We start from the raw sequence: 14599 nt of genomic DNA on the forward strand, positions 1-14599 counted from the left end.
CTTCATCTTCATCTTTTCTTCATCTAATGGTTGGGACGTTAATATCTATGGCACACGCTTTTCATCTTCATCTTTTCTTCATCTAATGGTTGGTACGTTAATATCTATGCCACACGCTCCTCATCTTCATCTTTTCTTCGTCTAATGGTTTGGACGTTAATATCTATGGCACACGCTCTTCATCTTCAACTTTGCTTCATCTAATTGTTGGGACGTTAATATCTATGGCACACACTCTCCATCTTTATCTTTTCTTCATCTAATGGTTGGGACGTTAATATCTATGCCACACGCTCTTCATCTTCATCTTTTCTTCGTCTAATGGTTGGGACGTTAATATCTATGCCACACACTCTTCATCTTAATCTTTTCTTCATTTAATGGTTGGGACATTAATATCTATGGCACACACTCTCCATCTTCATCTTTTCTTCATCTAATGGTAAGGACGTTAATATCTATGGCACACGCTCTTCATCTTCATCTTTTCTTCGTCTAATGGTTTGGACCTTAATATCCATGCCACACGCTCTTCATCTTCATCTTTTGTTTGTCTAATGGTTAGGACCTAAATATCTATGCCACACACTATCAATATTCATCTTTTCTTCGTGTAGTGGTTAGGACCTGAATATCTATGCAACACACTCTCAATCTTTGTCTTTTCTTCGTGTAGTGGTTAGGACTTTAATATCTATGCCACATGCTCTTCATCTTCATCTTTTGTTCGTCTAATGGTTAGGACCTGAATATCTATGCCACACACTCTCAATCTTCGTCTTTTCTTCGTGTAGTTGTTAGGACCTGAATATCTATGCAACACACTCTCAATCTTTGTCTTTTCTTCGTGTAGTGGTTAGGACCTTAATATCTATGCCACACGCTCTTCATCTTCATCTTTTCTTCGTCTAATGGTTAGGACCTGAATATCTATGCAACACACTCTCAATCCTCGTCTTTTCTTCGTGTAGTAGTTTGGACCTTTATATCTATGCCACACGCTCTTCATCTTCATCTTTTGTTCGTCTAATTGTTAGGACCTAAATATCTATGCCACACACTCTCAATCTTCGTCTTTTCTTCGTGTAGTGGTTAGGACCTAATATCTATGCCAAACGCTCTTCATCTTAATCTTTTTTTTGTCTAATGGTAAGGACCTGAATATCTATGCCACACACTCTCAATCATCGTCTTTTCCTCGTGTAGTTGTTAGGACCTGAATATCTATGCCACACGCTCTTCATCTTCATCTTTTCTTCGTCTAATGGTTAGGACCTTAATATCTATGCCACACTCTCGCAATCCTCGTCTTTTCTTCGTGTAGTGGTTAGGACCTTTATATCTATGCCACACGCTCTTCATCTTCATCTTTTGTTTGTCTAATGGTTAGGACCTAAATATCTATGCCACACACTATCAATCTTCATCTTTTCTTCGTGTAGTGGTTAGGACCTTAATATCTATGCCACACGCTCTTCATCTTCATCTTTTGTTCGTCCAATGGTTAGGACCTAAATATCTATGCCACACACTCTCAATCATCATCTTTTCTTCGTGTAGTGGTTAGGACCTTAATATCTATGCCACACGCTCTTCATCTTCATCTTTTGATCGTCTAATGGTTAGGCCCTAAATATCTATGCCACACACTATCAATCTTCATCTTTTCTTCGTGTAGTGGTTAGGGCCTTAATATCTATGCCACACGCTCTTCATCTTCATCTTTTCTTCGTCTAATGGTTAGGACCTGAATATCTATGCCACACACTCTCAATCTTCGTCTTTTCTTCGTGTAATGGTAAGGACTTGAATATGTATGCCACACACTCTCAATCTTCATCTTTTCTTCGTGTAGTGGTTAGGACCTTAATATCTATGCCACACGCTCTTCATCTTCATCTTTTCTTCGTCTGGTTGTTAGGACCTTGATATCTATGCAACACACTCTCAATCTTCGTCTTTTGTCCGTCTTTTCTTCGTCTAATGGTTAGGACCTGAATATCTATGCCACACACTCTCAATCTTCGTCTTTTCTTAATCTAATGGTTAGGACGTCAATATCTATGGCACGCGCTCTTCATCTTCATCTTTTCTTCGTCTAATGGTTAGGACGTTAATATCTATGGCACACACTCTCCATCTTCAACTTTTCTTCATCTAATGGTTGGGACGTTAATATCTATGGCACACACTCTCCATCTTCATCTTTTCTTCATCTAATGGTTGGGACGTTAATATCTATGGCACACACTCTCCATCTTCATCTTTTCTTCATCTAATGGTTGGGACGTTAATATCTGTGCCACAGGCTCTTCATCTTCATCTTTGCTTCATCGTATGGTTGTTACGTTAATAAATATGCCACACGCTCTTCATCTTCATCTTTTCTTCGTCTAATGGTTTGGACGTTAATATCTATGGCACACGCTCTTCATCTTCAACTTTTCTTCATCTAATTGTTGGGACGTTAATATCTATGGCACACACTCTCCATCTTTATCTTTTCTTCATCTAATGGTTGGGACGTTAATATCTATGCCACACGCTCTTCATCTTCATCTTTTCTTCGTCTAATGGTTGGGACGTTAATATCTATGCCACACACTCTTCATCTTCATCTTTTCTTCATCTAATGGTTGGGACGTTAATATCTATGGCACACACTCTCCATCTTCATCTTTTCTTCATCTAATGGTTGGGACGTTAATATCTATGGCACACGCTCTTCATCTTCATCTTTTCTTCGTCTAATGGTTTGGACGTTAATATCTATGGCAGACACTCTCCATCTTCATCTTTTCTTCATCTAATTGTTGGGACGTTAATATCTATGCAACACGCTCTTCATCTGTATCTTTTCTTCATCTAATGGTTGGGACGTTTATATCTATGGCACACGCTCTTCCTCTTCAACTTTTCTTCATCTAATGGGTAGGACCTTAATATCTATGCCACACACTCTCCATCTTCATCTTTTCTTCGTCTAGTGGTTAGAACCTTAATATCTATGGCACACACTCTCCATCTTCACTTTTTCTTCATCTAATGGTTGGGACGTTAATATCTATGGCACACACTCTCCATCTTCACTTTTTCTTCATCTAATTGTTAGGACGTTAATATCTATGGCACACGCTCTTCATCTTCATCTTTTCTTCGTCTAGTTGTTAGAACCTTAATATCTATGCCACACACTCTCTATCTTGATCTGTTCTTCGTCTAATCGTTAGGACGTTGATATCTATGGCACACGCTCTTCATCTTCATCTTTTCTTCGTCTTAATGTTAGGACCTTTCTATCTTTCCCACACGCTGTTTATCTTTATCTTTTCTTAGTCTAGTTGTTAGTACCCTAATATCTATGCCACACGCTCTTCATCTTCATCTTTTCTTCGTCTAATGGTTAGGACCTTAATATCTATGCCACAGGCTGTTTATCTTCATCTTTTCTTAGTCTGGTTGTTAGGACCTTAATATCTTTGCCACACACTCTCCATCTTCAGCTTTTCTTCATCTAATGGTTAGGACCTTAATATCTATGCCACACGCTCATCATCTTCATCTTTTTTTTGTCTAGTTGTTAGGACCTGAATATCTATGCCACACACTCTCCATCTCCCTCTTTCCTTCGTCTAGTGTTTAGGACCTTAATATCTGTGCCACACAATAACCCTCTTGATTTTTTTTTCATCTAGTTGTTAGGACCTTAATATCTGTGCCACACACTCTCCATCTTCATCTGTTCTTCATTTTATGGTTAGGACGTCAATATCTATGCCAGATACTCTCCATCTTCATCTTTTCTTCGTCTAGTGTTTAGGACGTTAATATCTATGCCACATGCTCTTCAGCTTCATCTTTTCTTCGTGTAGTGGTTTTCTTTGTCTATCTTGATCTCGACGGAGGACAGCTAACTGCATCTCTGCATCGCTCAGTGCGCTATTGTCCGTGTTTTGTGTTTACATGATTTTTTCTTAGATTTAACACTAAGGAATTCTTTCACTATTGACCTTATTCAGCTAACCGTTATTACAAAAAAATCTCGAGATTTTTCTCACTTTATTGGGTAAAAGAAATATCCATTTTTCTGATATTTTTCTTCTTTTCCAAATTTAGTCAGTCCTCAACTAAATGCTGTTTCTTGTTAGTCAGAATTCTTAATAACCATACAATTCTCTCTCCAACGAGATTGGCAAAATTTTCAGGCACACCACCGACACATATTTTTTAGTCCATCGAGCCAACCGATTGCAATAAGATGTTTCATCTCATAATTCATACAGACTCAAACAGAGATCCCTACTCAGTTCTGGCGTGATTAACTCTCTATAACTTTACTGTTTTTTTTTATATAAACACTGTGTTGCAGCGTAACTAGTTGACTGCTCATCCGTAGGTTTACGGTCATCCCTTCAAATCACTATCTTCAAAAAAAAAAAAAAAAAAAAAAAAATCTCACTTTTCCCGTACGTGATTGTCCGAAATTAACAATATGAAAACGAAATAAATCTAGTATTCTGGTAACTGAAAGGACTCGCACCAAACGTGGCACAGTCAAGTCATATTTACGCCTCTATTTATTTATCTGTACTTGCTCAATGGCAATCCATTCATCTGCTATACAAAAATTCAGTATATTATCAATACCGTCGGTTTTAAATCCGAACGACGGGTTGGGAACATAAACATTATTAGCTATACTCCAGCAGGGTGCTCAATTACAAAAATATAAAAGAAAACAAGAATGCAATATTTTTATCTATGAACATTATAAAAGTCGTTTTTTTTATTTGTCTTTTCTTTAGACACATGCAATTTCCAACCTATTTTTTTCTCACTCAATCCTTTACACGAAGGGAAAGAACCCACGTCGTCAGCTCATGCAAATCTCTTGGCATCGAGGCACATTTCCCAATGATATTTCGTACTTCTAAAATTTCTAAGCCTTCTCAACAGACTGCATATCTCCTGCCAACCTGCAGAATACTCTTGCTTATTGCACAACCATCATCTGCAAATCCGCAAAACAACTCTGTTTGCACCTCATAATTTCTTCACAACGGTCCCAAATATAACAACAACACGAACGTGCCAGCCAAGGAGGGTGCATATTGTTCTCCCTGAAAACCCTGGTGCAGAGAAACTAAATCTCCACTACAGCTAATATGTTCTCCAAACCTAACAATGTAACAATGTCACAATGTAACAATGTAACAATGTAACAATGTCACATTTTCCTCTGCAAACTTTTTCATACCTTTACATGCCCCATTAACATTCTCTCACTCGGAACATGGTGATCCATCCTCCCTGATACCACACCCAACTATTCTTATCCAGCAAAGAAAACATCCTCCCCGACCGAGGCAATCCTACTCTTTTAGCCCCTTAATTTGTCCCAGCAGTGCCATTTCGGCTAGGGACCGAGTGTAACAACTGCTCCAAAACTACACTCAACATATTCAATCTCAGTCCTGTGAAGAGAAATCCTTCTCGACTGAGGCAGTTTTTTAAAAACTTTTTTCAAAACAGAATAATATCAGCACCGTTAATTTCTTCCTCTATAAGGATCGGCATAGTTTGCACATATTTCTCTCTATACTTATTTAATTTTCTTTATGAAACCATTCTTCAGGTTACTTCGGGAGGGTGTCTTCTCTCTCACTTATCTCTTTCTCATAGTGCATTATTCTCAGTAATTCTCCGTCTACCAGTAGGTTGCAGGGTCGACCATGCATCATAGATTGGGCGGAGAATACAATTTACCTTTCAGGAGTGTCTCATTGCATTACATCACTTTAATATTCACATTCCCACCCACCTTCTTCCTCCGGCATTTCAGTGAGACACGCCTCGTGTCCTGTTAAATTCTTTAGTCAAACTTCATGACTTATCCAGACAGTGCACAGTTTCCAGCCACATTTTTCCATTGTATTACCTCATGCTTTTCCGTTCAGAATCATCCAATACCTCCACCTTGACTTTCCGTATACAGTGCAGCCGCACGCAGCCCTGCACTTATTTCAGCTTTTCCGTTTGCCCAACTGCTTCTTCCGCCGATGTGTCAACCAACGGTTTCCACAAATAGCCAGAAAATCTCGTGAAAATTTCTTTATCTATTTCTTTTTATCTCTTGATAACCCACACCGATCTATAACGTGTCATTCAACAATGGGCCATGGTTAAAATATATGAATAAAACCACACCATTCGTTTTCACCTTAGACCAACTCAATTTCCGCTTTTCTTCGTCTTCTAAACAGACTACATTTAAGAAATTCTTAGAAAAACAAAATCACCCTCTTTCTTCTGTATTGCCGCTAAAACATTAACAACAAGACTGCCATAAAAGAAAATCACATTTAAGAGTCATGAACAAACAACGTCATATCAACTATTGTGGTAACTGATTTCGTTTCCTTATTTCTTTTTGTCTTTTTCTTTTCTTTTCCCTTAAACGACCGTTGTTCGATTCTCATATGTTTATTTTTTTCCTTTTCTTATTTTTTTTTTCTAAATGAAAAAGTATCGTATTTTTTCTAAATCGTCAGTAAATTTCTTTTAATGTTGAATTTAAATCAAAGTTTGACTGAACAACTGCCACTCATGTTTTAAACCGTTTCTCCCACCTCTTCACTTTCGCATGTCTACTGAAACCTAATTACTACTATATTATCGCTCGAGGAACTTGCGTGACGCAGACCCCTCCTCTCGTTCACACTTTACTCCCAGGATTTACCTTCACTTGTCAATCCATATCTCCTCTCTTTCATCGAGGACTCCTGCTCTGCCCATTGTTTTTTTCTTTAGAACCGTAGCGTAGCGATTTTCGGACAGCTTTTAAATGTGCCTCACCAGCGCAACTAGTTTTACGCCGCTCAAGTCTGAGACGCATATGGCTGTTAGCGCACCTACTAACGAACCATGCGCATCATGCCTCATAGGGGCCAACAAGGCGGTATGTGACAATCCGTGCACCATCTTCTTCATCCCCGTCCCGTCTGGATCATTTGCCCTTATTTTCCCTATGATTATCCGTATTTCTTTCTATTTAGCTCTTCTCTCTTTTTCCAAAATTTACTGCCTCTGCTGCGCTCACTCGTTTCTTAAAATAAAACATTCCCTAACGCAACCTAACCCAGGAACCGACACTGACAACATGCACCTAATATGAGCGATAGGTGTGTCAGAAATTTCGTGAAAATAGTGAATAATTCCACCCCATCTTTCCAAGCTTATAACTCCTCGAAAAATGTAATTCAAGCCCTAATTCTTTTTTGCAATTAAAGGACCAAGGTTTCATAAAAAAAAAAAAAACACAAAACAAAACAAAAAAAAAAAACAAAAAAAAAAACAACGTGTTTTTTTTTTGTTTTTTTAAAGGTTTTAAACTTCGGACTTTACAGGTAAATTTCTAAAAAACAGTTCTTTTTTTGTTTTTTTTAATTTGAATATATTATTTATTGATCTTTTCTCTTCAATTTGTGACTTTGGTACATAAATTAATTATTTACTTTTTAATAGACATTTCAAAATGGGAGGCGTGAATTATTCGACCCCCTGTCTTTCCAAGCTTATAACTCCTCGAAAAATGCAATTCAAGCCCTCATTTTTTTTCAGTTAAAGGAGCAAGGACCAAGGTTCCATTAAAAAAAAAAAGAAAAAAGAAAAAACAAATAACGTGGTTTAAAAAAAAAAAGGTTTTAAACTTCAAACTTTACAGGTAAAATTCTAAAAAATACTACGTTTTTTTTTGTTTTAAATTTGACCTTTTCTCTTCAATTTGTGAGTAAATTAATTATTTACTTTTCGGTGAGTAAATTAATTATTTACTTTTTAATAGAAACTTGAAAATGGGGGGGGGGCGTGAATTAAAAAAAAAAACGTTTGTCTAAAATATTATATTCGGTTTATTGGAAAGAACATAAAATTTCACATTGACCCTGAAAATATCGCAAAAATAGAATCAATAGAAAACTTTTGATAGATTTTTAAAGTTTAAAAGTTGAAAAATATTGAGTTCGGAAAATTCATTACTGTTAAAAAAAAATATTTCTATTACTTTTAAAACAACTTTAATAGTTTATTTTGGAAGTATAACCCATAAAGAAAATAAATAACCCACTTTTAACAGAGAAATTACGAGATTTTTATATTTTATTCCCAGTTTCGTGTTAGGGGTGTCAAAAATTCCTACAAAAATTCTGATACACCTATATGAGCGACAACAATAGAAACCAAGGGTGTCCTACATTTCTCGCCGCTGCTGCCGCTGCCGTCTTTCCCTGCCGTTTCATCGACGTCTTATCACATATTATGCACTTGATGGGACGAGCTAGCTTAAACTGCAAGTCTTAGCTATGCTTTCAAAGTTCTATTAATGTTCAGCAATTTGAATCTTTCTCGAATAACTCTTATTTTTTCCAATTGTTCTTTTCTTCTCTTTCTTTGTCGATTTGTCCAAAAACAAAACAGAGTTCCGCGTTAATGAAAAAAAAAGTGTTCGTGGATATCTCATAGAGATGTTATATCTTAGTCACGGCACCATAATATAACTCTATGGGCTGTGTCACCCGTCGCCGGGAGCAGAGTTGGGCCGAACCTTAAAAGGTAACCCCACTCCCGACAGTTCGGGGTTACATTTGTGAAAATAAAATAAAATAAAATTCAATAAACTTGTCAAATAATATTCAATAACCTTGCGTCTGGACCCTTCAAGTTTCCCACGACTTTTAATCTTCAAAACTTTCAAAAGCTTTTGAGAGCATTTAATTCTGGAACTCCTTGCGAATTAACATTCTTTAAACTGGCGAAGATATATTCATAACTCCTTGTGATTTGATCGTCTAGTTTTTTTTCTTTATCTTCATCTTTTCTTCATGTAGTGGTTAGGACCTATGCCAGACGCTCGCTGGAACTCATCGCTTTTCTACTTGAACACCCAACTCGTGCATAGCCCTAAGTTCATGTGGTAGTTCTGCTCTCATGATGGCTGGTCGGTAACACTACCACAAGGGTACTTGGGCTGGTTGTCTGATGTTGGACGTTGAGGAGGAGGTCCTCTTTCACAGACAGGTGCATCGTTCTCGTCTGCTGCATCTTGAAACATCGGTCTAGCGAAGAATTTATTTCACAACCACAGGCAAACAACAACAAAAAAATCAAAGCCTTTTTAGTAAAATTAATTATTCAACGTCGTTACACGTATAGTCTCAGTAAGGACATGAGCTAAGAGCCTTTATAAGCTTGGTAAATCAGACTGATTCCTGGGTGCAGGATCATAATGGTTTAAATTAAGTTTTTTCAGCCAGGCTGTTGGACGACATTACCAACCGCCTGTACAACGGACTTTCCTCACCAACGAATTCTCAACTGGCTAAAAAAAACACGCTTTTTTATTATCTCTATAACTTCTAGTTTATGCCCCCTTTCTATTTGAAGCTTTGTCTTTCTCTCTCTCCGTCTCTGCCTCTATTTGTCCGTCTCTCTCTCTCTGTTTCGGTCTATCTCTCTCTCTCTGTACCCTTTACTTGTAGGGGGGGGGTCCTAAAAACCATATGTATAAGGTAGGATAAGTGAATCGGTCATCATAGTTAAACCTATTTCCAAAGTGATTTCACGGTCAATCCAATAATTAAACTACACGCTCTCATGATCCTTAAATATCATTTCACATACAAACCCGTTGCCAGATCAGTACTTAGATCTCTAGGGCTGCCAGACATGGCTGATTATCACTCTACCCCGCCAGGCACACCCGGCTTACATTCTACACCGCCAGACACACCTGGCTCTCACTGTACACTGCCAAACATACTTGGCTCTGATTCTACACCACCAAACACATCTGTCTATTACTCTTCTTCATTAGACATAGCTGGTTATCACTACACTGCAAGACACAACTAGCCTTCCGTTCATGACTAGATTAAAATAGCCCTCCGTACACGGCCAGATACAACTAGCCTTTCACATTCCTGTTAATTTTCAAACATAAAAATCAGAGTTGAATCATAATTATCTTCTTTATTAGACAACGGTAACAATTAAATAAACTTTTATATGAATGTAATTTAATATTCTCTAAAACTTTACAAAACTAATTTATAAAAGTCTGATCCGAATCGTAATTTTATATTTTCCATAAAGCAACGACTCTAAAATCAACCCGCAATTTAATCTCTCCATTTCATGACGATCATTTTTGTAAAATCTCACTCTCGTCTACTTACTTATAACACTTTTCAAATTTTCAAAGTCCGGTTCTCAAATGCTTATTCGAATTTTTCATGACATGCTGACGCTAACTTAGTAATCCGACCATCGTCTCGGAATTTAATCTCTTTCATAACACAACGACTCCAATTTCCAAAGAATTCGACTCGAATCACAATTTAGACTATACATTTCACGCCGACGAGAATTTTTAAAAATCCGCCTTCGAATGCACATTTACCCTTCTCCATAATTAGAGGACGGTATTTTTCAGAAACCCTACTCGACTCTTAAATTAAAACTCCTTCATTACTTGCCGAAATAGCTTGTCATCTAATAAAGTCTAATAAAAAAAAGGATTGACAACATTTGCACGACTCCTTAAATTCGGACGTGCTCTCTTCGGTGCCAAAAACTCGATGAACTTCTTCCAAATTCGTTCTTCGTAACGCAGATAATTCATTCATAAGCAAATTAATGCATATCAGACCACTAAAGAGTTAAAGATTTAAAAAAAATTAGTAAACCAAAAAAGTTAAAACTTCCTAAAACGACAGTAGCTTTCAAATCCAAACTGATTCGGTTACTTCTTGGAATTATTCGGGATTCTCCATTAAATGTAGTGAAATCCTCTGTGCATCAATTCATTACATTTAATTTACAGATTTAAAATAAAAAGACTTAAATTGAATTTATCAACATTAAAATCAACTTTACATTAAATAACAATTAAAACAATAAAAAATAAATAAATTGAAATAAAAAATAACTCTAAAAAAGCAAAATTTTCAATTAAAACGGATTTAACAAAAAGACACGCATTTAAATAAAAAAAATATAACATTCAAATTTATATGGAAAAAAACATGAATTTACTAACCGAATTCGAAAGTCGTATCCAAATTAAAATCTGAAAAAAAAAAATTAAATAAAAAAATAAACTTGAATTATAAATGATTTAATTTAAAAGAAATTAAGGTCTAGAAAAGGACATCCAATTGAAAATTAAAATGAAAATATAAACAAACAGTAAATTAAAATAAAACTTTGAAAGCGTCAATTAAGAAAGCAACTGAACATTACAAATGCAAAATGTTAATTTAAAAAATTTAAATAAATTTAAAAAATAAAATATAAAAGAAACAATATGTGAAAACAAAATTCTAACCAAAAATATTCAAATTAAATTTATAAAACAAGTTTAAATAAAAAGACCCCTTTCAAACGAAAATCACAACCATGTTATTTCAAAATGACCAAATCTATCTTAAAACGAAAAACGTAAAACTATTAGTAAGAACACTAAATTTAAATACAATACCAAAGTAAAAGCAAAGTTAATTAATATTAAAATAAATCCATGCTTAAGAAAAACCGTGAAATTAAAGCAAACACAAAATTTGTATAAAGGACCAAAGGGGAATTAAAAAACAACAATATAAAATGAATAATAAAAAACGAATGATATTTAAATAACAAACAAAATATCAAATTTAAAATTAACTAAAACGAAAAAACCCTATGTAAGACAAACTGTATATTTTCAGATTCAAATTTTAAATGGAAAAGCAATAACTGCTGTATATTTTCAGATTCAAATTTTAAATGGAAAAGCAATAACTTCTGTATATTTTCAGATTCAAATTTTAAATGGAAAAGCAATAACTGCTGTATATTTTCAGATTCAAATTTTAAATGGAAAAGCAATAACTGCTACGAGATTCATTCATGAGCAAAAATGAAATATAAGTTATGTCCTTTGCAGATGTAAAATTAAATAGCTTTATTTTGATGCTTCCACTTTATATTTTACTAATATACACGTGATAAAAATAAAAAGCCATTTGTGAAAAAAGATATAAGCTCAAAAGCCCAGGAAGCATAAAAGATTTTCATGAAATTGGGATAGAAAAGAATTAATAATATATAATAATGTGCAAATAAAACAATCGTAAAAATAAGGTTAAAAACAAAAAACAAAAAAACCCAACAAAATTGAATCACATGACATCTGAAAAAAATAGGCGCCAGTATTCTATTTATTGCCATACGTTTTTACATTTGTTTTCTAAGTTAAGAAGCGATAAAACAAGAAAATGACAACACATTCCAGTGTTCGGACCATCAAGACAAATGGAACGCGTGCTTCTGCAAGAACTATTCGTCCACCGAGATTATATTTGTGAAAGGGACGAATATTAAAATGCAGTTGAAATATATATATATTTCAATCCTATTTAATATTCATATAATTTTATATTAATATATATATATATATATATAAGGTATTTTTTAGAAGGGTAGAACAATACAGGAATGTACAGTCGTTGTGTGAAGATAAATAAATAAATGAATAATAAATAATTTAATATTTTTCTTTTTATTTATTTATTTATATATATATATATATATATATATATATATATATATATATATATATATATATATTTGATATATTTATTCATTTATGTACCTGAATTTTAACTGTGGGTGGTCCTTCCATATATCCTTTCGGGTCAGTGGAGAAATGAATCCGCTCTCTAGTATGTAAATTGCAAAATGGCTGTTTAATTTAGATTTAAATCCAAACGCTCAAAGATTAATTAATGTCGTTTAATGTTCAGGGGAAATAGTTCTCTTGCGTATTTTAAATTCAAACGGTCTAAGATTAATTCATTCAGTTATGCTCAAGGGAGGTAATTTATTTTTACTTGTCTACAGGCTTTCTGTTCAGGGGAGGTAATTCATGTTTTATTATGTGCTTATAAACTATCATTGTTTGAATTAGTATTTTTTTGTAAGCCTTTTTAATTCAAAATTCTGTTTGATACGATTATAACTAGGGCTGTGACAATATTCTCTTTCAAATATGCTCTATATTCTTTTTATATGCCGGGAATATTCTTTAAGAATAAGCTCGAGAATATGCTTTTTTTACACGGGAATATTCTTTTAAAAAGAATATGCTTTTTTGCATAGGAATATTCTTTTTAAAAAGAATATGTTGCTTTGAGACAGAATATTCTCTTTGGCTACTGTATATTTATTTTTATAAATCGTATATTTTCACTGTACTTCAAGCGAATATATTTATGCTAGGTACCTTAGATTTACGTTTGCAACAATATTAACCCTTTCCATTCCAATGGGCCGATATATCGGCCATGGGGATTTAAGGTAAAAGAAGACCTACAAATATTTCGGCCTTACTATAGTATTTTAATAGAACGGGTATAGTTGAGTAGTTGGTAATTTTGCAATGTTAGGGTCGAAAGGGTTAATTATTTGTTTTTTTTTTTATAAATTCTATTGATGATTGTAAAAGCTTCAGTTAATGCCGAAAACGCAAGAAAATATTTATATTTATAAATAATATATAAATAATATATATTATATATTTATATGACGTTTATTTTTATGCTATAAATACTTCTAACAATTAAACACTATCAAGCTTAAACAAATATTTTATTCATTGCATTTTACAATTAAATGCGTTCTTATGTTCTCAAAATTGAAACTTCTGCGGTTGTCTGCTAAAACGGTCTTATACTGGGAAAAAACTCGTTCCACGTCGCATGAGACTACTGGGGCATATTTCAAGCTGGCCATTTCTTCGGCACTTAAAACTTTTAAATGATCTATGCATCCAAATTTCCTTCATTTTCATAAGCCTTCCCACTAATAAGTGCATCGAGACGTTTTAAAATAGCAAAATCTTTGTTCTTTGAAATGACATTCTTCAACTTTTTACGAAATTGGGAGTCATCCATCTTCTCAAGTGTCATTTCGACCTCTCTAATTAATTCAATAGATTTTGAAAGACTCAGTCCTTTAGTCTCCAACTTTGCAATATTTTTTGTTAAAATGGAAAAACTGTTGGCGATAAAGCCGAAATCAAATGGCAGTGATTCCTCATCCAACTGTTTTTTGGACTCCAATATACTTTGGGCCTCTGTTGAATCTAGAGACATTATGACAGGAGTAATTTCGGGCAAATGTTTGGCGTAATAATGCGCTGCATCTAACCACGTACCCCATCTTGTTACAATGGGACTCGGTGGAAGGGGCACTCCTGGGGCTAGTTCCCTGAACTTTTCGATCCGATTGGGTGCTTTTAAAAATATACTTTTTACAGTTGAAATCAGTTTATTTACTTTTGGGTGCGCCTGCCTGACTAATTCCGCAACCCTGTGCAAGCCATGGGCCAAACAAGTAACGTGCACCATTTTCAGGTATAAAACCTGAAGAGCATTCATAGCTTTGGACATATATGCAGCTGCATCAGTGGTTACAAGAAGCACATTATTATAAAGGACTTGCTGCGGCCACAAAAACTGCAACGAATCGTTAAAAAAAGCAGCAATTGTAGAATGATTAACTT

General features: G+C 34.7%; 1 protein-coding gene across 3 annotated transcripts in view; it reads right to left on the reverse strand.

The window, feature by feature from the left end:
• LOC145261117 (uncharacterized) overlaps window positions 1-14599 on the reverse strand; it is a 485607-nt gene that overhangs the window by 287334 nt on the left and 183674 nt on the right. For all 3 annotated transcript variants that reach the window (XM_080119358.1, XM_080119357.1, XM_080119359.1), the window contains exon 2: window positions 11096-11125. The gene's annotated coding sequence lies outside the window, so the exon portion shown is untranslated. The remainder of the gene's footprint in view (window positions 1-11095; window positions 11126-14599) is intronic.

The sequence above is a fragment of the Euprymna scolopes genome, chromosome 37 (assembly GCF_053919585.1).
Source record: "Euprymna scolopes isolate OS-2025 chromosome 37, ASM5391958v1, whole genome shotgun sequence".
NCBI lineage: Eukaryota > Metazoa > Mollusca > Cephalopoda > Sepiida > Sepiolidae > Euprymna > Euprymna scolopes.